The sequence below is a fragment of the Heterodontus francisci genome, chromosome 1 (genome assembly GCF_036365525.1).
Source record: "Heterodontus francisci isolate sHetFra1 chromosome 1, sHetFra1.hap1, whole genome shotgun sequence".
NCBI classification, from domain to species: domain Eukaryota; kingdom Metazoa; phylum Chordata; class Chondrichthyes; order Heterodontiformes; family Heterodontidae; genus Heterodontus; species Heterodontus francisci.
Window position 1 is genome coordinate 82574622 of NC_090371.1, and position 27601 is coordinate 82602222.

The window sequence follows — 27601 nt, forward strand, 5'->3', positions numbered from 1 at the left end:
GTGTACTGCTCTCAAGGAGACCCCAGTTATATGATGGGATTCCAATTACAGTCTGCCCACCAGAGAAAAAACTCTTTACCTGCATGATCCTCACTGTTTTTTTTTGTATCAGCACAATGGATGTTTGCGCACTCATAACATTAAAAAAATTCAAGGCTGTATTTATAAAGTGCCCAGGATATCCACCTGAGCACTTACTTGGCTTTACACTAGACTGAGATTATCCTCCACACTATGCTTGGCATTAGTGGGGTGAGGTGATGTGCCTGAGGAGAGGAGCTTGGGAAGGTGGGTATGGTCTTGCACTGCCTGGCTTCAGATAAGGACTCTTGAATTATGCTGCCATTTTTATGGCAATGCACCTCCAATATGATTTTGTATTGATATGATAGTGGCAGCATAGGTGAAGCCCGACTCAGCCAATTTAAATTAGTAGTGGCTTTGACATCAGCACTGGATATTCCTCACTGTCTGAGTTTTTAAATTTGACGGTCTGCAAACTTATCAGCCAAGTTCCTCATAACAATTTGTGATGAAACACTTAACACTGTGTGCTAATATTTCCCAGTAAGTCATAAAGAAGTAAGACACTGGCCACTGATAGTACTAAATGTGCTCAACCAGTTTTTTTATATTCTTAGATAACATCACTTGTCTTTAAAGGTACCTGTTTTGTCAAAATGGTACATCTGTGGATATATCATGTAAACATGCATTGAGATGTAATAGTTAAACCAAAAACAATTAGATGTGTTTCATGGTGTGAGGTGAAGCATGATGTAGTTGATTTGTCTTTCCTGACAAAGCATGATACAGGGAATAAAAGATAGTAGATGCTTATTGAGACATAGTCCTTAGGGAACAGCAACTGAATTGCTACAAAGAGAAAATGTAACACACCAATGAAATCTGAGGTTTCTATAAGTTCTAGACAGTTACTTTTTTTTTTGTTTTACACCCATATATATGCAATTCAAGACATTTATATGAAATAAACTGCTGTCCAAAATGATTTCTCTACATACGACTTTAATTTAAAGGCACACAGTGCAGCACAGCCTGTGGGCAAAATGCATGGCCACTGTTATTGCTTTTAGACTAGGTTAAATGGAGAGAAAAGATCACTTCATACAGCCATCGCCACAACAATAACTCACATTTATATCATATTTTAACATAGAAAAAAATTGTAATGTGCTTCACAGCCAAAGGAAATATTAGAAGGGGTGACCAAACACTTGACCAAATAGATGGATTATAAGATGGGCATTAAAGGAGGTGAGGAACGTGGAGAGACAAAGGGGTTTAGGGAGGAAATTCAAGAATGCGGAGCCTGGATGACTAAAGCCACCCAGCTACCAATGTTCTCAGAATTAAACACATCTCACACCAGTGTGAGGTGCTCATTTCCCACACCCATCATCCTGATGCTATTTCTGATTCAGATTGACAACTTACTGCAATGAATAATAAATTCAGGTTAGTGTTGCACTACTGATTTGTAGTCATTAGTATCCAGGTGGAGATTGGCCAAACTCATTTTACTTACAGCATGCAAAGAGAGACTTTAAATGCACATGTCTGAGTTAGATTTGAACCTCGACTTCAGAGCTGAAGTGCCTTGACCCAGTCAACCATTTTTTTTAAGTTGACCAAAGCTGAAAATTTCAACACCAAACCATTTTTAAGACCAACCATCAATTATTGATTCCGACAGAAAAAGTCTGTCATCAGCATGTCATTAAGTTAAAGATCCTACAGAGTAAGTTTATATTATAGTTTAATCTTCATACCAATAAAGCTATCTGTTGTACACACAGAGCCACTGATGATTGTGTCACTGTTGAGCATATATGTACTGGCTACAGTAGTGCAGTGGTTATGTTGCTGCACTAGTAATCCAGAGAACTGGTCTAATAATTCAGTGAATACTACATTCACTGAATTTGTAAGTTCATGACAATTTGAGAATTTGAATTCAGTTAAAAAAAATATGGAAATAAAAAGCCAATATCAGTAAAAATGACCATGAAGCCATTACCTCATAATGCCCATTGGGGAAGGAAACCAACTGTCCTTGCCTGTTCTTGCCTAGATGTGACTCCCATCCTACACCAGCATGCTTGACTCAACTGCCCTCTGAAATAGCTGCCAAGACACTACCAATTTGTATCAAGCCAGAAGGAATTTATCATCACCTTCTCAGGTCAACTAGGGATGGCCAATAAATTACCAATGTCACCCATATCCCAAGAATGAGTAAAAATATAAAATCAAACGAGGGTCCTTGAACCCTAGTTGACCTGTGAGGGGATTCCATGGGGTCTACAAGCTCACAAGATTTCTATGCGCCTTTCATCAGATGTTTCTGCTTGTTGACTTGTTAGCATGCAATTTGGGGTGCTGTATATTAATAAAAAATGCATCCTGCAATAATATCAATGATTTCTTTGGATGGCTGGTGTGGAGTGTTGGACACTATGATGCAGAGTTCTAAGAACTGTGTTACTATCTGCAATAAATCACAAAGAGTGAGCTACTGTTTGGAGGAGGTATCAATGAGTGTATTACTGCTTACAGACCCAGGAAGTTTAGAAAAGCACTGTTCTTGAGACTGATGAATACATATTGATCATGTGTTACGTGGTCAACTTCTGTTAAACACCACATTGTCAGTTATCTTTGAGTTTGTGGGGCTGGGTCTAAAGACAATAACTTTGGTCATCCTAATATTTAGCTGGAAGAAATCGCAGCACATCCAATACTGGATGTTGGCAAGTAGCCCGATAACACAAAGGCAATGGAGGGTTGAAACAGGTGATGGAAGATAAAGCTGGGTCATCTGATACATCAGTCAGCTGACCCCATGTCTACAAATGATGTCACATGTGGATACGGAATAACAGGTGGGGTGGGGGGGGGCGGGCGGCGGGGTTGGTGGCAAGGATGGATATTTGAAGGTGTCAGAGCTAACAGTGTGGAGGTGGGAGAGAAGCCATTATCAGAGATGCTCTAACTAAACAGGGAGGATTACATGCCAATAATGCAGCTGGCTTGTTAATTATACCCAAATACTCTGACAGAAAATTCTGCATGTCTATGTCAGCAAGGGGTACCGCCTTGCATTTTCTTGGGGAAGAGAGGAATCAGCTGAACAAAGCACAAACTGCCACAAATCTGTGGCAGTATTGCTAAGAGTCCTGGGTTTTGTATAGACCATTCATGTGTGCATCAGGGTCTTTGCATTAACCCAACTTTCTACAGGAACAGCCAATTAATAGTCAGGTAGTGTCTAATCTACAGAAATGTCAAAGGAACTTAGAAATGTACAGGATTGGAAAAGACTGCAGTTCATCTAAATAAATCCAGCCAATGCTGAGCTGTTGCAATTCTAAAATCATGTTGTTGTACTACGAACAATGATTAATTTGAGAACTATGTTATCTTTACATGAGACTGTTCTGCAATGGTGGAGCATTGCCAGCGATGAGTGTGGGAAAGAGGTAGAGTTGCACCATTGCAGCCCTAATTCTCTTATCACTGGCAGCAGAGTTTATTGAAATAACCCTGATAAAGTCATCTTAGAGATGCAGCTTTGGGTTGCTATTGATTTCTTATCTCTGCTAAGGATTAAATGGCTTTCAACAGATTTTCATTTGACACAGCCTGCTGGCAGAATATTTTTTACTATTTTTTTTATTTATTCATGGGATATGAGCGTTCCTGGCAAGGCCAGCATTCGTTGTCCATCCTTAATTGCCGTTGAGTTTAATTTGGGTTGATTTATTGTAGAGCTCCCTGAATAAGTCAAACAAAGCATCATATATTAAATTCTGCTTTTACCAAGATATATTCCAATATATTCCTTGCATCAGTTATGGTCATTGAGATATTGGAATTTCTAAGCAAACCATCCCTATTTTAATATGCACTTTTGAAAATTCGAATTTCCAATATAAATGTGACCTTACTTCCAAGACACACATCAATCTTTTTTGCAGATGGAAGAACCTGACTCAAGCGCCATTTCAAAATCCATGTGAAGAAAACAAAACATCTTTTAAAATGTATGGACAGAGTCATAATTGTTTTTGAAGTGACATAAAGGAACAAAAGGTTAAACACAATTCCTTTACAATAATTCAAAGGATCAGGAGGTCAATGAGTTTGCTATTGCTGGTGGCAGAAATGAAGAAAAATAAAATATAATGAGAACTCTGGGGAAGAAATTCAACTCACAATTGCCCATTTTTCAGTGTGAAATCTGTGTAGGTCCTCCAAATTTCATGTCACATTCTGCCCTTGTTCCTGTGTATTTTTTGCTCGATGAATCTTGCAGTGCAGGTTCCTCTAACTGGCCCTCTAACCTATAAGCTTCTGAATTGATGCCTGCAAGGATAATGTCATGAAGGTATCTCTTCAGGATACTGTCTTCCTCCTCCTGTACTCCAGCACAGCCCACTACTTTAGATGGGCTGGAAAGAGAACAGAGACAAGGGTTAGCAGAGGAAGAGGTAGCTCAAGGCAGCATCACTTTGTCATGCAAAGTGTGTGAAGGAAGGAATTCAGTGAGAATAAAAAAGGAGAGTAAGGTGCCAACGCTGTGGAAGATATCCTCCAGCATCACAAGTCATAATGCTCCAGACTCACCCTTTGTCTACAAGTTACAGTGCAGCATCTTCCAATGTGCACAGGATTTGTAGGGATAGTGACCATCCTCTTGCCCACCTCTGCTCCCTGGTATTGTGTGCCAGCTTGTCTTAGAAGAAGAAAGGGAGTGCATCAGTGTGTGACCTGGTGAAACATTGTGAAGGTATGCATCTTCTAAGAGTAGAAGAGTGAAGATGATGTCTGAAAGATGCCACAGGTGTGAAAAAGTGAGGAGAGTAATAGTGAGGATAGTATCAGATGCAGATTGTACAATAAATGTTGGCCTATCCAGCAACGCCCACATCCCATGAATGAAGTTTTAAAAAAATCAGTAGCAGTGGGTGTTGGAAATTCGAGACAGGAAGACTTTTGAATGCTGAGGAGTACAGACAATGAAAGGCTAAGAGACGTTTAAACGAAATGTGGTTGCAAGTATTACCTAAAGAGCTCTGGTCAGAATATTGATCATCAGTCAAGTTCTGGGTACAATACACCTTGCCTTTGTCTTCTCTGCTACCTCAGACCACTGCTATTAGGTTATTTGATTTGGCACATTTTACCATCCACTGGAAAGAACAGCTCCCTCCTCCTGTGCTCGCTGATTTACATTGGCTCCCTGTCAAGCAAAGTCTTGATTTTACAATTCTCATTCTTGTTTTCAAATCCATCCATGCCCTCACCCCTGTTAGGAAATCTCTTAAACTCAATTAAATGATTCCTCGTGATTCAGGCTCGAGCGTATTTTCCAAATGCAAGTTTATTACTCAGACATCAATCGCATAACAACTGTTAGGGTTATACAATAAACTCATATAACCTGGTTTCCTGCAGACCCAAGGTGATCAAGCTTGACCACCGTAGGTGTTGAACTTCCAACCGTTCTGTGAACTTTCACTCTCTGGAAGGCTGTTCCCTGATCTTTGGATCCCTTTTTTTTAGTCATATCACATGGTGCCTGTAATGTGCATTGAAGCTAGGCTCCTTCTCTTCAAACCTCCGGACTTGACACAATAGCCATCTTAATGGTTTAATTGTTAAGCAGTTCAACTTGACATGTGCCTTAACTTTATAAAAGGAACAGGACAACCTAGCCAACCCAAGATAGTTAATGTGATAGTGCTTTGGGAGGTTCCATTGTTCCAGCCAATAACTGATAGGAACACAGGAACAGGAATAGGCTATTCAGCCCTTCGAGTCTGTTCCCGCTATTCGATGAGGTCACAGCTGATCATCTACCTCAACGCCACTTTCCTGCATTATCTCCATTTCCCTTGATGTCGTTCGTATTCAGAAATCTATCTATTTCTGTTGTCATGCAGACCCCCACCTCCCAAGAATGAGGCATATTAATTTCGCTATATGAACATTGATTTTAAACTCATGCTGGAGTGAAGAAATGACTTGTTGAACAGATCACCAGACCTTTGACTGGAGGACATTTACATACAAAGAGACAGTGCTTGTGGAGACAAAGGACTACTCGCTGGTCCAATTGACCCAAAGGGATTTTGATCACTAGGCATTGAAGGTGTAAGGAAGAACATTCCAAGAACTGCTAAGATGATACAATCCACAAAGACAGGACTGGTCACATGACTAACCAGCTGGTCCAGGCTTTGAATGAGACACAGGACAGTTTGAATTGAAGGCAGTTTGCAACTTAAGCTGGAACAAGGAAGCCTCCCTCCTAACTATCTCTCTATCGCTTTCTCCCAAGCCACTGGACCCATAAAAGACGCGTAAACCTCAAGAGAGAAAATTTTGACTCCGACATCGAAACAAGTTGAAGCGTGAACTGGGCCCCAACAAACAGCAGGACTTACCAGCAACCAAAGACTCCACATTGAACTCAAAGGACTGTAATTATAATCCTGATCTTTCCTCAAAATTTCCCCTTTTATTCTTTTCTACTTTTTCTGTCTCTATCTGCATGTGCATTTATCATGTATGCATGCTAGCGTGGTTGCATCGCATATTTGTAGTCATTAACCGGATTAGAGTTTAAGATTAATAAACTTCCACCTTTCTTGTTTAAATCTAAGGAAACCTGTCTGATTTCTTTGCCTTATAATTGGATCAATGAACAAGGATTCACTGAGGAGGAGCTAAAACACAGTGTTTCTAAAATCAAAATCTGCTACGGTTAAACCAGGCAAATGCTGAGAGGGAACCCCTAGATCCCATCTCACCTGGTCGTAACACTATCTTGAACATGCTCAATGAATGAGCTACCACAGCTCTCTGGGGTAGAGAATTCCAAAGATTCACCACCCTCTGAGTGAAGAAATTCTTCCTCATCTCAGTCTTAAATGGTCTACCCCTTATTTTGAGATTATGTCCCCTGGTTCTAGACTCACCAACCAGGGGAAACATCCTATCTGCATCCACCCTGCCACACCCTGTCAGAAGTTTGTAAGTTTCAATGAGATCACCTCTCATTCTTTGAAACTTGAGAGACTACAGGCCCAGTTTCTGCAATCTCTCCTCATAAAACAATCCAGCTCCATCATTTGTCAGTCAATTGTCTGGGCCCCAAGCTCTGGAATACCTTCCTTACACCTCTCCACCTCACTTTCCTCCTTTAAGACACTCCTTAAAACCACCTCATTGACCAAGCTTTTGGTCATCTGACCTAATATCTCCTTTTGTGACTTGGTTTCATACTTTGTTTTATAATGCTTCTGTGAAGCACCTTCAGACGTTTTATTCCATTGAAGGCACTATATAACTATAAGTTGTGGTTGTTGTTCTCCATGCAGACTCCTGAGTAATGCCTGAAAACTTAAGGACCTTTCAAAACTTCTCCTAGCCACCATCTTTGCTTTACAGCCTTTAATGACTAACAGCTATTATTGAAAACAGAGAACATTCCTTTAAGAGGTGCAAGCTTCCTTTAACGACTTCGCTTACACCTGATATCCCAAACCACCCTCTCTCCCAATCAGTCTGTTTCCAATAAACAGCATGAACAGCATTGGCAGCTCACCAATCCAAATCGAATAAGGAATGAGCACCAATTTGGCTCGTGTATCTCCCCAACATCATTGAGCATACAATAAAAGCAAAATACTGCGGATGCTGGAAATCTGAAATAAAAACAAGAAATGCTGGAACCACTCAGCAGGTTTGGCAGCATCTGTGGAAAGAGAAGCAGAGTTAACGTTTTGGGTCAGTGACCCACAGATGCTGCCAGACCTGCTGAGTGGTTCCAGCATTTCTTGTTTTTATATCATTGAGCATACATATTGGCCAATATGCCTATTTTGCACCTGTTTTCAATGCAAGTTGAATTTCCCCCCAGTTCTGTGTACAGGAAGTATAAATGATTGTGAGCTGTAAAAAATGTTCAATATAGTCGCTGTTTAAAATTAAAAATTTCTCAAAAAGTTCAGAATTTTGCAGGTTTCTATTACAATTCTTTCATTTTAATATCTAAACAGTGAGGTGAAGTTGCTACTGTACATGATTCAGACATGCTAGTTTCACTTCAGTTGACCTGTCATCGAGGCTTCATCATTCAAGATTGATTGGAAGCAACAATGATGTGAATTAGTGCCATGACCCAGTAGCTGACTGTTCCATATGTAACTTCTGAGTGCTTTACAGTTCTAGTATATTACTTTTCATCTTTGAGTAATGCAACTGCAACATGAAGAAAACATGATGGAGTGAGATAGATAACAGACCACGCATGACATCTGACAGCAAGGCTGCAAACAAGTTAATCAAAGTAAGGTTAACAAAAGTAAATATTTACAAATATATTACACTTCTTCATTCAATAAACAGTATTATCTTTCCAGAAGGTAATACTCAAATGTGTTTTGAAGGAATTTAAATTGAGTACTTATCTCTACTTTACATCTTCAATCTGTAATTCAATATTTTTATCATAACTTAACTAAGGGTTTCACTTTTAACACAATCAGCAACCCAACTGCAAATTATGCTCAATATTGAATTAGTTTTTGTAGAACATTTTAGTCTACTTATTTTGGTTTGGACAGGAGATTTACAGGAATAATGGAATATATGCAACACACTGAGTCAGAACTCAGCAACTCTATCCATGGCCATCTGCTCCCATCCCTAACGTTTTCTCCCCCAATCTGCCCTCTTAAACTGTTTAAATTCCCCTGGCTCTTTAAATCAGTTCATTTTAGCCCTATCTAAAAGTTAACAGTTAGTTTAGTGTATGTTACCTGGGCCCACTGCCCTCCCCCAGCCACACCTGCTCTTTGTTTTCTCAATGAAATTGATCCGGATGAAACTGACGAGCACAGCTGCCGATACTTCAATCTCCGATCCTGCTGTCTTCACAGTCCAGAGTGTCTGCAGCCACGGCATGCGGTAAGTCCATTGAGGTGAAGAAGGAGCTGCGGGACCCGAGAGAAGTCCTGTGAAAAGGTGCCCCGAACACCCAAAACATCCACGAACGGCCCCCCCGGCCGCAACTTCAAAGCGCCCGCGGGAGATGGCTCGGAGAGCATCTGCAGCGCACTGTCGGCAATGCTGCATGCCTTTATTTAAACCACTGCAAAAAAAAACCCTTAGCAAATGTAATCACCTCTAAGTCTGCCAAATGATGCTTCACCTCCCGAAGGACGTGGATGAGCTTTCCGGACGTCGATGGTGGGCACTGAGGAAATGGCTTATTACCTGCACCAGATTCCACCCCCCCTCCCCCACCCTTTACCCCCCTTCCACCCCCCCCCCCACCCCCGTCCCCTTCCCTGCTCCACCCTCTCAGCTCACCCCCTCACAACCCCGTCCCAGCCCGCCCCCCCCTCGCACCATCTTCACCCCGCACCCCCTTCCCCTGCACCCCCCCCCCACCCCCTCCCTCTACCCCTCCCCCTTGCATCCCCTCCTCCCACCGGCACCATCCTACACCTGTGTAGGGGCCCCAACAACCCCACTGCCTTGTGGGCGTCTCGGGAGAGACCAAGGCTAAGGGAGTAAACCCTAACAGAAAATCCGGAGCGGAACCCCGTAGGCGGTCATGTGTCACCTTTGGCATGTTTCCGGCAGTTCCTGCAGCCATACTGGTGCCAAACGTCGTGTCCTGCACTCCTTTGGACCCCACCAGAAAGGCCGAGAGGGGGGTTTTGACGACTGGGCAACTCTCAACCCCCATAAATTTGCCCAGGCATGCGCCATGGAGAGGTCACTCCATAGTTGCCTCACAGCGACTAAAACAACACGGAAGGCAGCAGTTACGGGTTATAAGTCCAGATAAATTGGCGTAGAAACTGGGCGCCACGGGTTGCCTTTGTCGGTGGGAGAGGTCATTGCACCTCACTGGACAGCTACCGCCCGCCTCAAACCGGGCAGCCCCCGGTCAATAAGGTTCTGTCCCGCCACAGTCTGCCTGCTTCAATGGGTGCTTGGAGCTCAGGGTCATTGCCCGAAAGGTGGACTGATACACCGCACCAAACAACATGAAAAAAGGAAAGAAGGTACCAGCCCTTCGCTTTGCAAGCTGAAACGTCAGAACTATGTGTCCTGGCCTGTCGGAAGACCTTACACAAATCAACGATTCTCGGAAGACCGCCATCATTAACAACGAGCTCAGTAGATTCAATGTGGACATTGCAGCACTTCAGGAGACTCGCCTCCCCGCGAGTGGCTCTCTAGCAGAGCAAGACTACACCTTCTTCTGGCAGGGCAGGGATCCTGAAGAACCAAGACAGCATGGAGTGGGCTTCGCCATCAGAAACTCCTTGCTCAGCATGATAGAGCCTCCCTCAAATGGCTCGGAACGCATACTGTCCATCCGACTGCTCACCACCTCTGGTCCAGTACACCTACTCAGCATCTATGCTCCAACACTCTGCTCCGCACCTGAAGCTAAAGACCAGTTCTATGAACAACTCCATAACATCATTAGCAGCATCCCCAACACCGAACACCTATTCCTGCTGGGGGACTTTAATGCCAGGGTTGGGGCCGACCATGACTCATGGCCCTCCTGCCTTGGGCGCTATGGCGTTGGAAGGATGAATGAGAACGGGCAGAGACTGCTTGAGTTGTGTACCTATCATAACCTCTGCATCACCAACTCGTTCTTTCACACTAAACCCTGTCACCAGGTTTCATGGAGGCACCCAAGATCACGTCGTTGGCACCAGCTAGACCTCATTGTCACAAGGCGAGCCGCCTTAAACAGTGTTCAAATCACACGCAGCTTCCACAGTGCGGACTGCGACACCGACCACTCCCTGGTGTGCAGCAAGGTTAGACTCAGACCAAAGAAGTTGCATCATTCCAAGCAGAAGGGCCACCCGCGCATCAACACGAGCAGAATTTCTCACCCACAGCTGTTACAAAAATTTCTAAATTCACTTGTAACAGCCCTTCAAAACACTCCCACAGGGGATGCTGAGACCAAGTGGGCCCACATCAGAGACGCCATCTATGAGTCAGCTTTGACCACCTACGGCAAAAGTGCGAAGAGAAATGCAGACTGGTTTCAATCTCATAATGAAGAGCTGGAACCTGTCATAGCCGCTAAGCGCATTGCACTTTTGAACTACAAGAAAGCCCCCAGCGATTTAACATCCGCAGCACTTAAAGCAGCCAGAAGTACTGCACAAAGAACAGCTAGGCGTTGCGCAAACGACTACTGGCAACACCTATGCAGTCATATTCAGCTGGCCTCGGACACCGGAAACATCAGAGGAATGTATGATGGCATGAAGAGAGCTCTTGGGCCAACCATCAAGAAGATCACCCCCCTCAAATCTAAATCGGGGGACATAATCACTGACCAACGCAAACAGATGGACCGCTGGGTTGAGCACTACCTAGAACTGTACTCCAGGGAGAATGCTGTCACTGAGACTGCCCTCAATGCAGCCCAGCCTCTACCACTCATGGATGAGCTGGACATACAGCCAACCAAATCGGAACTCAGTGATGCCATTGATTCCCTAGCCAGCGGAAAAGCCCCTGGGAAGGACAGCATTACCCCTGAAATAATCAAGAGTGCCAAGCCTGCTATACTCTCAGCACTACATGAACTGCTATGCCTGTGCTGGGACGAGGGAGCAGTACCCCAGGACATGCGCGATGCCAACATCATCACCCTCTATAAAAACAAAGGTGACCGCGGTGACTGCAACAACTACCGTGGAATCTCCCTGCTCAGCATAGTGGGGAAAGTCTTTGCTCGAGTCGCTCTGAACAGGCTCCAGAAGCTGGCCGAGCGCGTCTACCCTGAGGCACAGTGTGGCTTTCGTGCAGAGAGATCGACTATTGACATGCTGTTCTCCCTTCGTCAGATACAGGAGAAATGCCGTGAACAACAGATGCCCCTCTACATTGCTTTCATTGATCTCACCAAAGCCTTTGACCTCGTCAGCAGACGTGGTCTCTTCAGACTACTAGAAAAGATCGGATGTCCACCAAAGCTACTAAGTATCATCACCTCATTCCATGACAATATGAAAGGCACAATTCAACATGGTGGCTCCTCATCAGAGCCCTTTCCTATCCTGAGTGGTGTGAAACAGGGCTGTGTTCTCGCACCCACACTTTTTGGGATTTTCTTCTCCCTGCTGCTTTCACATGCGTTCAAATCCTCTGAAGAAGGAATTTTCCTCCACACAAGATCAGGGGGCAGGTTGTTCAACCTTGCCCGTCTAAGAGCGAAGTCCAAAGTACGGAAAGTCCTCATCAGAGAACTCCTCTTTGCTGACGATGCTGCTTTAACATCTCACACTGAAGAATGCCTGCAGAGTCTCATCGACAGGTTTGCGTCTGCCTGCAATGAATTTGGCCTAACCATCAGCCTCAAGAAAATGAACATCATGGGGCAGGATGTCAGAAATGCTCCATCCATCAATATTGGCGACCACGCTCTGGAAGTGGTTCAAGAGTTCACCTACCTAGGCTCAACTATCACCAGTAACCTGTCTCTAGATGCAGAAATCAACAAGCGCATGGGTAAGGCTTCCACTGCTATGTCCAGACTGGCCAAGAGAGTGTGGGAAAATGGCGCACTGACACGGAACACAAAAGTCCGAGTGTATCAGGCCTGTGTCCTCAGTACCTTGCTCTACGGCAGCGAGGCCTGGACAACGTATGCCAGCCAAGAGCGACGTCTCAATTCATTCCATCTTCGCTGCCTTCGGAGAATACTTGGCATCAGGTGGCAGGACTATATCTCCAACACAGAAGTCCTTGAAGCGGCCAACACCCCCAGCTTATACACACTACTGAGTCAGCGGCGCTTGAGATGGCTTGGCCATGTGAGCCGCATGGAAGATGGCAGGATCCCCAAAGACACATTGTACAGCGAGCTCGCCACTGGTATCAGACCCACCGGCCGTCCATGTCTCCGTTATAAAGACGTCTGCAAACGCGACATGAAATCGTGTGACATTGATCACAAGTCGTGGGAGTCAGTTGCCAGCATTCGCCAGAGCTGGCGGGCAGCCATAAAGACAGGGCTAAATTGTGGCGAGTCGAAGAGACTTAGTAGTTGGCAGGAAAAAAGACAGAGGCGCAAGGGGAGAGCCAACTGTGCAACAGCCCCAACAAACAAATTTCTCTGCAGCACCTGTGGAAGAGCCTGTCACTCCAGAATTGGCCTTTATAGCCACTCCAGGCGCTGCTTCACAAACCACTGACCACCTCCAGGCGCGTATACATTGTCTCTCGAGATAAGGAGGCCCAAAAGAACTGAGTCAGATAATATTGAGTTATTCCAGATATCTAAAAATCATGCAATACAATGCTCTGCCCTACTATGGAATATTTAACACTTAAAATTATTTATTCCCAAAATATGAAGCAAGCAAAATATGTACAATCACCCGAGAGCAGTCAACTTCACGGTGATTGTAGTTTCCTAGTGACCGGCCAAGTCACTTCTTCCCCTTTGGTTGCAACACCAAAGTTTCTCTAACAGTTTTTTTTATCCCTTAATTTTAGGGAGGGACAAGACGTCATACTGGCAGTAGCTTATTGTCCAATTGGTATTTGCCTTAGTTGAAAATGTCCAACCTTATGCTGACCCCTTTGAGAAAGCCTGTCCTGGCAGTGCCAATCCTCCTTGGACCTCCTTCATTCATTTTTCACCATGTGATGGACCACTGCAACAGTTGAGTTTGTGGATTGGTTGCAGGTCTCATCCATTGAGCTGGCCAACTTCCAGATAATGGCGTTTCCAGAAGAGGTCAACAGATCATTAAGTTCTGAGTTATCTCACTCTTGTAGGACTTCTCAAGGCCTTGTAGCTCATTAATTTGAACAGATATCTCCTTTAATTAGAACATCTTTGTTCCTTCCTGATAGAGTTATCTGGTCCCTTGCCATTTATGCCACAGATCAGCCAGTTTAATTTAAAAACAAGAAATTCTTTTCTCAACACAGTTCACCAGTTCTTTGCAGGGCATGATGGTGAATTTGGTCAAGCTTCAACATGGAGTTAACTTTCAGTAAAGCCATTACTGTCTTACATTTTAAGATGTTTTTTTTCTCTCAAATTTCTGTTCAAATGTACTTACATATTGCTAACTGTAAAATTTTCCATGAACCAGTGCAATTGGGCAGTGTTTTAGAAGAGAAATTGGAAAAGAATTGCATTAAAATATTCTTTGCTGTTTTTAAGAATGGTAACCTGGTGCAGTTTTATTAAAACAGCTGAAAATGGGTTAATCACAAAAAATAATGTGTTCAATCAGTGTCCAGTTCACCAAATGTGGGTAACCCAATTTTAAATAGCTGAAGATGACTTTAAAAATAGAAACAGAACCATTTGCTAGTTATATTAACATAAGGTAGTCAGTTTCTTCGTAAATTAAAGAAAATTAAAAGCATTTAGAACATGCCTATTAGTATCCTCGCACCTAATATAAATTTTAATTTTAAGAACCCCCTCGAAATCTTGCCAATGGGCACAATTAGTGGAAGCTGGCGAAGGTGATTACTTCGATCTCGGCGCATAGTCTGTTTTGTGGGCAGTGTCAACTTCTAGCACAATATTTTTAAACTAGCACAAAAGATCGCAGAAACTCTATTTGTTTTGGGTGTAACTTGTGGTTGAAATTCTGCAATCCTTTTGCACTGGTTTGACTAATTTTGGGAAAAGTGCACTGACAATGTCATCCTTGTCCTGCTCTGAGGTTGCAATAATGGCTGCAGCACATGGTAGATTTCAGTGGCGGCCATCCTTATTAAAGTGCAGATGTCTAGCATACTGTTCATCACTGAGATTCAGGTGGAAGAATCAATCCCTGAACACCCTAGGTAGCCATGGCCTCTTGCAGAGAGCCCTTCGCCCCTCTTCCTCCTCCCTCTTCCAGCAGCTTGCCCTGCTCTGTGTTGCCTCTGCTGATTTTGTCTGCCATGCTGTAGTCCAAGGACAATTCGTGCTACTGCACCCATGTCTGGGAGCAACTGGCTTGTGCAGATTCCTTGAAGTCAGAACAAAGTCCTTCAGCAAGTGCCACACTATTCCTTGCAGATTTTAGAAACTTAAAAGAACTCTAGAAACCACCAAACACTTCTACAATCACAGCAACAACCAATACAAATCAACCAGTAACTAACCTGTCAGTAGTTGATGATCCTTTTAAATAGCACTGGTGGGGCTCCTTTCTGCTACTGAACGTGTGCTCCGCTGCGCGTGTTTAAAAAAAGGCATCAGCTGGAGCATTGAAATCCACTCTGACGTCATGGTCTGCCTAGTCTGCACACTTTCAGCAGACGTTCCCTGCGAGTACACTAACGCCTGAACCAGAATGACATCTGGCACGAATCACCTTAGAAATTTCCACTGCAGATGCCATTTTGGAGACAAAATGGCACTCATAGTGCTGAAAAACCAGGCGTTAGGAAGCCAAATTTTGCAGCCTATGACTCCAGTGCCATTTTTCATGGAGAATGCTGGAATTAATGACATGCATCTGTACTGCAGCACAAGTGGATCAGAAAGTAAAAGTTTACGTATTCATTTAATAATAAAGACATCAGTAAAATTAATGATAAAGTGAAATATTCATGGAAGCAAACAATTTGGTGGGATAATTGATATTTCTAAGTCTAATGCTGTCTTTCAGTATTGCCGCTGAAGCACAACTGACTTTGCATAAAATTACCTGCACCTTTTTAGTTATTCCTTTTAGGTCACAATAAAATGGTTATACTTTTCGCATATCCTGAAGGTCATTCAACCTGATATGCTTGCTGAGTAAAGTAAAACTTCGGAGGTATTACTTGTAGCATTTGATTTTTCAAAGTGACAGATAGTTACATCTGCAGATAGCATATCAGATGTTCATCTGCTCCAACAGAACTACGATGTTGGACAGTGCTCTTTCAAATGTCCTGAATCTTTGATGCCATCCTACTTCCCCTTCCAGCTCTCACATGATTGATAACACAGCAGCTTATAACCACACAAGGCAACAAGCTGTCATGCAAGTTGCAGACCGAGAGAAAAAATGATGAGCTGATTAATTCACTGACCACGGTGAGGTGGATGATTGAAGTTTTCATTATTTCTGGAAAAATGAAGACATATGTTAACAGAGATGGTAAAAATCAGCTTTCTGGCAGTGGTAAATTGCATAGGAATTAAAATATTTGATTTATAATCTAGGAAGGCCAAGTCTATTTTTTAATTTAATGAGAAGGTCAATATGGATCACCTTGGCTTGTACCCTCTAACAATAGGAAATCTGGAAGAACGTGCACCTTTTAAATAACACAGAAACGGCAGTGTTCTTTATTTTTAAGAACCACACATTAGTTATCAAGGTAAATATCACACAGATATAAGAATATGGGGCCATATTTTCCCTATGGTGAAAAATGCAAATGGTATATCTACAATTTGCCAAAGTGTATTGTCATGCAGGCCCCAACCTGCCAAGAATGGGGCACATTAATTTTGCCATATGGACATTGAATTTCAAATTGTTGCTGAGAAGAAGAGAAGGCCTGTGACAAGGGGTTGCCAGGCCCCTGGCTGGATAGACATTTTTGCATATTAGCAGCGTGGAACAAAGGAGGTTTCCCCTGCTCCAATACAATCCACAAACAGACATGGTCAAACCAGTTGGTCACATGACTAACATGCTTGGCAGTCTGTTTTTTTTCCTGAATTGTACAGAGTTTGAACTGAGAACCTGCAGAGAAAGCAGAATGCTTCGGGCCTGAAGAAGACCTCCTGTATGCTTGTCTGCTCCCATCTCTTTCTCACGGAATTCCAAAACCCACTGAAGACACATGAACCAAGATAGAAAAGTGTCCTACATTGAACTAAGTTTAAGAGGATTACTGGGCCCCAATGAAAAGCAAGATCTACCTACACTCAAGGACTCTACAGTGAGCTCAAAGCACACTAACAAAAAATCTCTTCAGATGTTGCCTCAAACTTTTCCACTTTATTTTTTTCTGCTCTTTTCTATCCAATCTGCATGTGTGCATCGCGTGTGCATGCTAATGTGGGCACATTGTGTATCCGTAGGCGTTAACTGAATTAGAACAAAGAACAAAGAACAAAGAAAATTACAGCACAGGAACAGGCCCTTCGGCCCTCCAAGCCTACGCCGATCCAAATCCTCTATCTAAACCTGTCGCCTATTATCTAAGGGTCTGTATCTCTTTACTTCCTGCCCATTCATGTATCTGTCTAAATACATCTTAAAAGACGCTATCGTGCCCGCGTCTACCACCTCCGCTGGCAATGCGTTCCATGCACCCACCACCCTCTGCGTAAAGAACTTTCCACGCATATCCCCCCTAAACTTTTCCCCTTTCACTTTGAACTCATGTCCCCTTGTAATTGAAACCCCCACTCTGGGAAAAAGCTTCTTGCTATCCACCCTGTCTATACCTCTCATGATTTTGTACACCTCAATCAGGTCCCCCCTCAACCTCCGTCTTTCTAATGAAAATAATCCTAATCTACTCAACCTCTCTTCATAGCTAGCGCCCTCCATACCAGGCAACATCCTGGTGAACCTCCTCTGCACCCTCTCCAAAGCATCCACATCCTTTTGGTAATGTGGCGACCAGAACTGCACGCAGTATTCCAAATGTGGCCGAACCAAAGTCCTATACAACTGTAACATGACCTGCCAACTTTTGTACTCAATACCCCATCCGATGAAGGAAAGCATGCCGTATGCCTTAGAGTTTAAGTTTAATAAAATTTCACTTTTCTTCTTTAAACCTAAGAGAGCCTGTTGTGCTGATTTCTTTGCCTTATAATTGGAAAGCGGTGAGCTAAAAACGCGTGTGTTTAAAATTAAACGCTGTTACATTAAGATCAGGTGAAGGCTGAAAGGGAACCCTAGACCTCTTTCTCACCTGGTCGTAACAGTATTCTTATGTTTCCTGATCATTTGAATTAATGTTTGAGCAAAGTCTGTGCTCACTTTTTAGTTCTGTAATGTATCTATGTCGTGCAAATATTCCTGTTAAAATGTGCAAATTTACCAAATATGTGTTTCCCATTTGGTCAGGATAACTAAATATGTAAACTAGAAGCCCTGAGATTTTGCTACAGTTCCATCAATGTCTAGCCACAGTTCCATTGGGAGATTTGTGGAAACTTGAGGGAAATGGCATCAATGGGTGTGTATCGTTCTGCTGGTCTCCTATTGAACCTCAAGGCCAGAAATTCCTGAATTTTCATTGTGCAACCAGAAATATGGCAAGACAGAGTGTGTGAGTCCACCCTCACAATGACTTAATTCCAAATTCCAGGGACAGGGTCATTTACATATTATGGAGCGTCCACTGGCCTCATCTACATATTTGGAGAAGCTGCTGTACAGGTAGCTCACCTGTGGAAAATTATACTTTCGAGCTGTCTACATTGATGGCAGCAGCCTCAGTTAAATCCTGGGAGGGGTTGAGGGCAGGACAGCAAGAGGAAGCCAATCATATCTGGTAGCAGCAAGCAAATGGACTGTGCAGCCAGGAGGACTCCTGCTCCTGCCAGATACACATTAAAAGCTTTTTCTAAAATTTACCTAAGTTCCAGGCAGTGGCCACTGGCTATGCCACATCCATGACCAGAACAACTAGACAAATTAGACCCGAGGTAGCCCAATTTCTGGAAATAATTGCATATTTAAGGGTCCTAACATCTGTTTAAGGCAGCTGCCTTGGATGTCTGAAAAATGAGCTGACTCATTTTTTTTATTAGCCACATGTTAGTTGTAATAGAAATAATGATTTGGGTAATTGTTCAAAATGCATATTGTTTTATGTCGTTCTTTTAACAATCACAAAATGCATTTATCATTTTCAATCCAGATTTTTAACATCAGTCATTCAAAATTAGAAAACTCCACTTAATGTGGTTCCTGAAGCATTCTGAAAGACCCTCAGTTGAAAAAGAGAGACAATGAAACTGCTCACAAAGATTGGTCTGGGCAACAGTGATGATCCACATCTTATCTGTGTAAGAGACAGCACTCCACACCCCGTCCAACACCCCCCTCTCCCACCAAGTGCGTTTAGTGAGCCTTGAAATTTTCAAACCGCAGGACAGTTCATTCCAAATAAGGAGTTAGTCACATGACTAACCTGCTGGCAAATTTGGAGTTAATTAAATTGTGTTCACAGAACAGTTTGAGAAGAGACTGCAGTTTGAAGAGAACAGAGAAGGAAGCTCTCTCCCTGTCTCCCTCTCTCTCTCAGGAAGTTCCAGGGATCCACGGAAGCCACTCAAACCTCAACAGGGAAGACTCCTGCAGCAAAACAAGTTTGACAATGTGCACTGGGCCCCAACAAGAACTGCAAGACAACTGCAATCAAAGACATTACATCAAACCCAAAGCCAGTAACTGAACTCCAGCTATTACTTTAAACCTATCCCCTTCTTTCTCCTCCTCTGTCTCTATTTGTGGGTGTGTTTATTGTGTATGTATGCTAGCGTGGTCGCGTCGCGTATTTCTAGTAGTTTTAACCGAATTAGAGTTTTAAGGTTAATAAACTTACACTTTTCTTGTTTACATGTAAGAAAACCTATCTGGTTGATTTCTTGGCCATCACAATTAGAGGGCAGTGAACAAGGATTCACTGAAGTGAGGCTAAAAACATGGTGCTTTAAAAATTAAACCCTGTTCTGGCCAAACCAGGCAAAGGCTGAGAGGGGAGCCCTAGACACCTGCCTCACCTGGTCGTAACATAACAAAACATCCCAAGAAGATTTACAGAGGCATGATGAAACAAAATATTAAACTTTTGCAATTGAAGATATGGCTGAAGCAAGCGCTGAGATCATCATGCTTCTCAGATGCTGCCTTGGATATCTTGGTACAGGTAGTAGGCAGGAAGAGGGAAGTCATGTTCGTCCCAGATGTCAGGAAGTCCTACAGCTACAGTATTTGTAGGAGAATGAAGGGAAGCAGTGGAGGATCGTCCTGTGAATGTTGTGTTTAATAAGGTTGTGAATGATGCAGGAGTGAGCAGAGAGTAAGAGAGCAGTATTCTTACCTTGACAACTCTAGTGAGATCACTGTTCTCCTTCTGGCATTACAACCATCTCCTGAGTGCTAGGCTCCTGTCATTGACATATTCTGTGACCCCCTTCCCATTGTTGGAGTAGTTGATGCCTGTAGGATTTCCTGGCACCTGGGAAAGATATGAAGTCCCTCTTCTGGCCTACTGCCTGCACCACAATCTCCAAAGCAGCATCCAAGAAACATGATACTCTCTTAGTGCTTGCTTCAGCCATATCTCTTATTGCAAAAGTATTTCCTTGGTCTCTGGGAAGTTTCATTACATTAAAGGTGCAATATAAATGCAAACTATTGCTGTTGTTTGCAGCTAGAATGCACCTCCCACTTTAAGATATGCTGGCTGCCTTTAAGATATCGGTCATTTACCTCTACAGGTATGCAGCCAATGAGTAGCACTGCCTGTATGTTGGGCTTATGAATGTTGGACTTTGTAACATAATTATGTTTTAAAAATTGTGATTTTTATAAAAGGTCAAGATGAAGTCTGCAAGGTCAGGTAACCTCACCTCCACTCTGCAAAAGGACAAGACAGAAGTCTTGGTTACCAGGACAACTAAGAACACAGATCAAAATCTTGCTTTTGAAAAAACAAAGACTGCAGCGCTAACACCTGAAGAACAATGCGTTTTGCCCTCCCAGACTTTTGGGTCGCAAAACAAAAGGAGTCAATAATTCAAAAGATGCAAAAGTACCAGGCAGCTGTTAACACTGGTGAACAATTTCTGGGCATTGCACCTGACAACAATAACAACCACAACATCTTTTATTTATATAGTGCTGTTACAACCAGGTGAGAAAGGGCTCTCGGGGTTCCCTTTCAGCCTTCACATGGTCTTACTGTAACAGGGTTTAATTTTAAACACACCGTGTTTTGAGCTCCCCCTTGGTAAATCCTTGTTCATTGCTTTCCAATTATAAGGCAAAGAAATGAGCACAAACAGGCCTTCTTAGGTTTAAGGAAGAAAAATGAAATTTATTAAAACTTAAACTCTAATTCGGTTAACGCCTACGCATACACGCCGTGCCCCACGCTAGCCTGCATACGCAATATGCACATGCAAATAGAGACAGAAAAAAGCAACAGAAGAAAAATAGAGAGGTGTGAGGCAATATCAGAAGAGTTTCTTGTTATTGTGTTTTGAGCTCACTGTAGTCCTTTTGTAGGTAGTCTTGCTTTTTGTTGGGGCCAAGTATTCTTCTTAAACCTTGTTCACTGTAGGAGACCTTTCTCTCTTGGGGTTCATGTGTCTTTAATGGGTCTTCAGTTCCGTGAGAAAGAGATGGCAGCAGACAGGAGAGAGATCTTTTCAGTCCAGGAGCAAACAGTTTTCTGTCTTCAAAACCTCTGTGGCAAGTTCAAATACAAAAAACTCCAACAGCCAGTTAGTCATGTGACTAAACTGGTCTGACCAGGTCTTCTGTGTACTGGGGAAGCAGGGACTGGTTCCTTTGTTCCAACACTGTCTGCTAGTATGCAAAAAAGGACTTTCCGGCGAGGGGCCTGGCAATTCATTGTGATAGGCCCTCTTTTCTTCGCAGCAATAATTTTTATTGTTCATGTGTCTCTTTCTTGGCAGGTGGGGGCCTGCATGACTATTATTAAATGGGCTAGCATTTACAGCTCTTTGTGGGAGAGAGTTTCCCACTTCTACCACCCTTTGTGTGAAGAAGTATTTCCTAACATCTACCCTGAATGGCTTGGCTCTGATTTTAAGGTTATTTCCCCTTGTCCTAAACTCCCTCATCAGTGGAAAAACCTTCGATCTACTCTATCAATTCCCTTCAAAATCCTGAAAAACCTCAATTATATCACCCCTTAATCTTCTATATTCCAGGAAATACAAGACTAGTTTATGGAAGCTTTTTCCCACATTCCCCATCAGCCACAGTTTCGCCCACTCACTTAATCTGCCAATATCTCTTCTAATTTTATTGTAGATTATTCTGGGGAGTTCAATTTTTGGGAAGACGACCTCACAATAAAAGAAGTACAGATTTGTACAAATGCAAAATACTTTGGCTGCTGGAAATCTGAAATAAAACAGAAAATGCTGGAAACCATTCTCTGCTTTTTATGTTTGGGTGGCACAGTGGTTAGCACCGCAGCCTCACAACTCTAGAGACTTGGGTTCAGTTCTGGGTACTGCCTGTGTGGAGTTTGCAAGTTCTCCATGTGACCGCGTGGGTTTCCGTCGGGTACTCCGGTTTCTTCCCACAGCCAAAGACTTGCAGGTTGATAGGTAAATTGACCATTGTAAATTGCCCCTAGTGTAGGTAGGTGGTAGGAGAATGGTGGGGATGTGGTAGGGAATATGGGATTACTGTAGGATTAGTGTAAATGGGTGGTTGTTGGTCAGCACAGACTCGGTGGGCCGAAGGGCCTGTTTCAGTGCTGTATCTCTAAAATAAAATAAAAAAGGTCTGGCTGCATCTGTGGAGACAGAAACAGAGTTAACATTTCAGTTCAATGAAATTTCATCAGAACTGGGAAAAGTTAGAAATATAATAGGTTTTAAGTAAGTGAAAGTAGGGTTGGTGGAAAAAGAATCTGTGATAGGAGAGACTAAATGACAAAAGAGTCGATGGTGCAAGGCCAAAGGGAGTAGTAACGGGACAAGTAAAGAAACAAAAGATGTGTCTCGAGGAGCTGTGAATAACAGGATCCTGAATAGCTGCTGTCCAAAAGGGAACAAGAGAGAAAAAAAACCCAAACCAGCAATGTGCTTGCAAGTCTTTCAATTTAGTATAGTGTAGTCACTACTCACAATGTGGTCTGCTGTACATTGGGGAGACCAAATGCTGACTGGGTGACTGTTCTGCGGAACACCTCCGTTCAGTCTGCAAGCGTGACACTGAGCTTCCAGTCATCAATCATTTTAATTCTCTACCTTACTCTCATGCTGACCTTTCTGTCCTTAGCCAACTACAGTGTTCCAATGAAGCTCACCGGAAGCTCAAGGAACAGCACCTTATCTATTGATTAGGCACTTTAAAGCATTCCAAGCTCAACATTGAGTTCAACAATTTCAGATCAAATCTCTGCCCCCATTTCCAGGTTTCAGTTTTACTTTCGTTTTTCTCTTGCTCTTGCTTTCAGACAGCCGTTGTTCATCGTTCTACCATTCACACCTCCTCGGGACACAGCTTTTGTTTCTTTACTTGTCCTATTACCACTCCCTTTGGCCTTGCACCACCAATCCTTTTTGTTGTGTTTGCTTTTCTTTGTGTCAGTATTGACTATACACAAAAAACAACCACACATAAGGAATTGGTTAACATGTAACATAGGTTCTTTATTTATAACTACTAGGAGCAATCTTACACAGGTCTGGTCTGGAAACCTATTCTCTACAGACTCCCTCTGAGTAGAAGTCACATGGTACATTGAAAACATAAACACACCTTCTTAAAGGTGTACTACACTTATAGATGTACCACCACACTTTTGTCATTTAATCTCTCCTGCCTTCCACCCTATCACAGACCTTCCCTTTTGTTCTTTTTCCAATTTCCCCTCCTTAAAACCTGCGACAGTTCTAATTTTTCTTAATTCTGATGAAAGGTCATCGACCTGTAGCGTTAACGCTGTTTCTCTCGCCACAGATGCTGCCTGACCTGCTGTGTATTTCTAACATTTTTATATAAGCACAGATTTGTGATTTGCGTTCATGAATAAAAGTAAGGTTTGTTTATCTCTGAATCAGTTTACTGCTGTGAAGAATTCCAGTGTTACTATACTATTCGGGATATCATCAGGAAAGGTGTGGAAAAAGCAGAGGACCAAAGAAATGACCAGATGGGGGAAAAGAGAGCCCAGTGGAAGGAAAAACCATCAGTGGACTTCGGGCCAATGTTATTCATCGATGCCAGCTGTGGAAGGGATTGCAATTCACATCGGCCTCTACAGCCACAACAGACGATGTTCAATCCAGAAGTGACATACACCCCGGGGACAGTCCATCATCTGCTGAATGGACGGATGCCATCGCCAACATCATCACCTGATTTGACAATGAATTGACCCCTATAATTCATTCTTCTCCTCAGTCCTTCCTGTGCTTATTTTCCAACCCTTAAATCTCATTGATTAATGAGATGACCTGTTGGTTGCCCTGTTCTCACATGTTCCAGATGCTCTGTTCCCTCACTGTGCCTTTCTCAGCTCGCACTTTCTGGAACTCTGTGGGAAAATTTGTTTGAACTGCAGGGTGCAGAGGCATATGTCATTAGATGCCCTGCTACAGAAAATTCTGACCCACTAATTTTAGTGCATGATGCAAGCATTTCATTGGAAAAATTTGATTGGAACCATGCTATGGGCGGCACAGCGGCGCAGTGGTTAGCACCGCAGCCTCACAGCTCCAGGGACCCGGGTTCGATTCTGGGTACTGCCTGTGCAGAGTTTGCAAGTTCTCCCTGTGTTTGCGTGGGTTTTCGCCGGGTGCTCCAGTTTCCTCCCACCACAAAAGACTTGCAGGTGATAGATAAATTGGCCGTTGTAAATTGCCCCTAGTGTAGGGAGGTGATAGGAAATATGGGATTACTGTAGGGTTAGTATAAATGGGTGGTTGTTGGTCGGCACAGACTCGGTGGGCCGAAGGGCCTGTTTCAGTGCTGTATCTAAATAAAATAAATAAATATTAAAAAAAAAATTCACTGAGCAAACCCATTGCTCTGGATTTTGCAGTTGTAATAACAGCAAAACTGTCAACATTTACCATCATTACCTTGTGAAATCAACAGCAACTTCTGGCATCAGCACATGCACGGTTAAGTATGAAAATCCAGAAACTGCTGTCAGTGATTCCCTGCTCCTCCACATGGTGCACTGCTCAAGCCCCTGTAGGCAGCAATGTTTAGAAATCACTGAACTGATGAGAACTTCCCTTTTTACACTGTAATGTCACTGTTAAAACCCCTGAAAATGGTATGCCTTTTTAATGAGATGTAATTGGGTTTTTTAATGGTGTATTATGCCATAACTACTATTACGACCAAGCCGGAAGGAGTGCATTGTTAATTCGGTCCCACTTCTCCACAGGTCACAACATATCAATAAATTTTCCCACTATTGAAACAGCCAATTAGATACTTTATTTGTCCCCATAATAACTCAAGTTTCTTCAATAAAAACCAAAATTATCAGTTTATTATAAGCCAAGTCTTAACCAATAATGAATGTCATGCTAAGCCCCCACCTGCCAAGAATGAGGACATTAATTTTGTCATGAACATTGATTTTAAACTGTTAGTAGAGTGGAAAAAAGGACTTGTTAAATAGATCAGTCGTGACTGGAAAAGATATTTGCATATTAACAGACAATGTTCAGAAGGACAAAGCTGCCATTCCCTGACACATTCAACCCACAATGGACTTTTGATCACTAGACATTGAAGGTGGAGGAGCTCGCATTCCAGGTTGACAGCTAAGATGGCTGAATACACAAATGGACATGGTCAAACCAGCTAGTCACATGTCTAACCTGCTGGGCAACCTGAGTTTTCTTGAACTGGTACAAACAGTTTGGGCAGAAAGTCTGTTTGCTCCTGAACTGAGAAGATCTCTCTCCTGTCTGCCCGCTCCCATCTCTTTCTCACAAACCTCTGGATCCACTGAAGACACATGAACACCAAGAGAAAAAAGTCTCCTACAACGAACAAGGTTTAAGAAGAATACTGGGCCCCAATGAAAAGCAAGATCTACCTACAATCAAGGACTCTACAGTGAGCTCGAAGAACCGTGACAAAAACTCTTCAGATATTGCTTCAAACTTTTCCACTTTATTTTTCTTCAGCTCTTTTCTGTCTCTATTTGCATGTGTGTATCGCATATGCATGCTACTATGGGTGTGTTGTGTATCCATAGGCGTCAACCGATTGAGTTTAGGTTCAATAAGTTTCAACTTTTCTTCTTTAAACTTAAGAAAGCCTGTTTGTGCTGGCTTCTTTGCCTTATAATTGGAAAGCGGTGAACAAGGATTCACCAAGGGGGAGCTAAAAAACATGATGTGTTTAAAATTAAACCCTGTTACAGTAAAGACCATGTGAAGGCTGAGACACCTTTCTCACCTGGTCGTAACAAAGTAAATATATACGTGAACTAAAATATTAAAGCCCTGTAATGATTATATATCCTAGTCCTTACACACACTCTCATACATCCAAAAACCGGTGGACTGTGAAAAAAATGATTTATTTTGTTCACAGCTGTTACAAAGAAATAGAAATAGTTTATCCTGAATATGGAAGTCCTTTGTTTTGGCGAGGTGTCCCAAAGTCAAATAGTTGGCTGCCACTAGGAATTTTTTCAGGTGAGGTTGATGAACATTCCATGCAAGTGGATAATTCGCCAGGACCGGATGGATTGTATCTCAGGTTGTTAAAGGAAGCCAGGGAGGAAATAATGGATGCTCTGAGGATCATCTTCAAATCCTCACTCGATACAGGCGAAGTATCAGAGAACTGGAGGTCTGCAAACGTTGTACCATTGTTTAAAAATGGTGCAAGGGATAGGCCAAATAATTATAGGCCAGTCAGTCTGACCTTGGTGGTGGGTAAATTATTAGAATCAATTCTGAGAGATAGGATAAATTGCCACTTAGAAAGGCATGGATTAATCAGGGATAGTCAGCATGGATTTGTTAAGGGAAGGTTGTATCTTACTAACTTGATTGAATTTTTTGAGGAAGTAACAAGGAGGATTGATGAGGGTAGTGCAGTGGATGTGGTCTACATAGATTTTAGTAAGGCATTTGACAAGATCCTGAATGGCAGACTGGTCAGAAAAATAAAAGCCCATGGGATACAGGGGAATGTGGTGAGTTGGATTCAGAATTGGCTCAGTGACAGGAAACAAAGGGTAGTGGTTGACGGATGTTTCTGCGAATGGAAAGCGGTTTCCAGTGGCGTTCCACAGGGATCAGTGTTGGGTCCCTTGCTGTTTGTGGTATATATTAATGATTTGGATTTAAATGTGGGGGGCATGATTGGGAAATTTGCAGATGACACACAAATTGGCCCTGTAGTTGATAGTGAAGAGGATAGCTGTAGACTCCAGAATGATATCAATGGTTTGGTTGAGTGGGTGTAAAAGTGGCAAATGGAAATCAATCCAGAGAAGTATGAGGTAATGCACTTGGGGAAGGCAAACAAAGCAAGGTAATACAGAATAAATGGGAGGATATTGAGAGGAGTAGAAGAAGTGAGACCTTGGAGTGCATGTCCACAGGTCCCTGAAGGTGGCAGGGCAGGTAGATAGAGTGGTGAAGAACGCATATGAAATGCTATCCTTTATTGGCTGAGATATAGAATACAAAAGCAGGGATGTAATGCTGGAACTGTATAAGATGCTGGTTAGGCCACAGCTGGAGTATTGCATACAGTTCTGGTCACCACATTATAGGAAGGACATAATTGCTCTGGCGAGAGTACAGAGGAGATTTACAAGAATGTTGCCAGGGCTT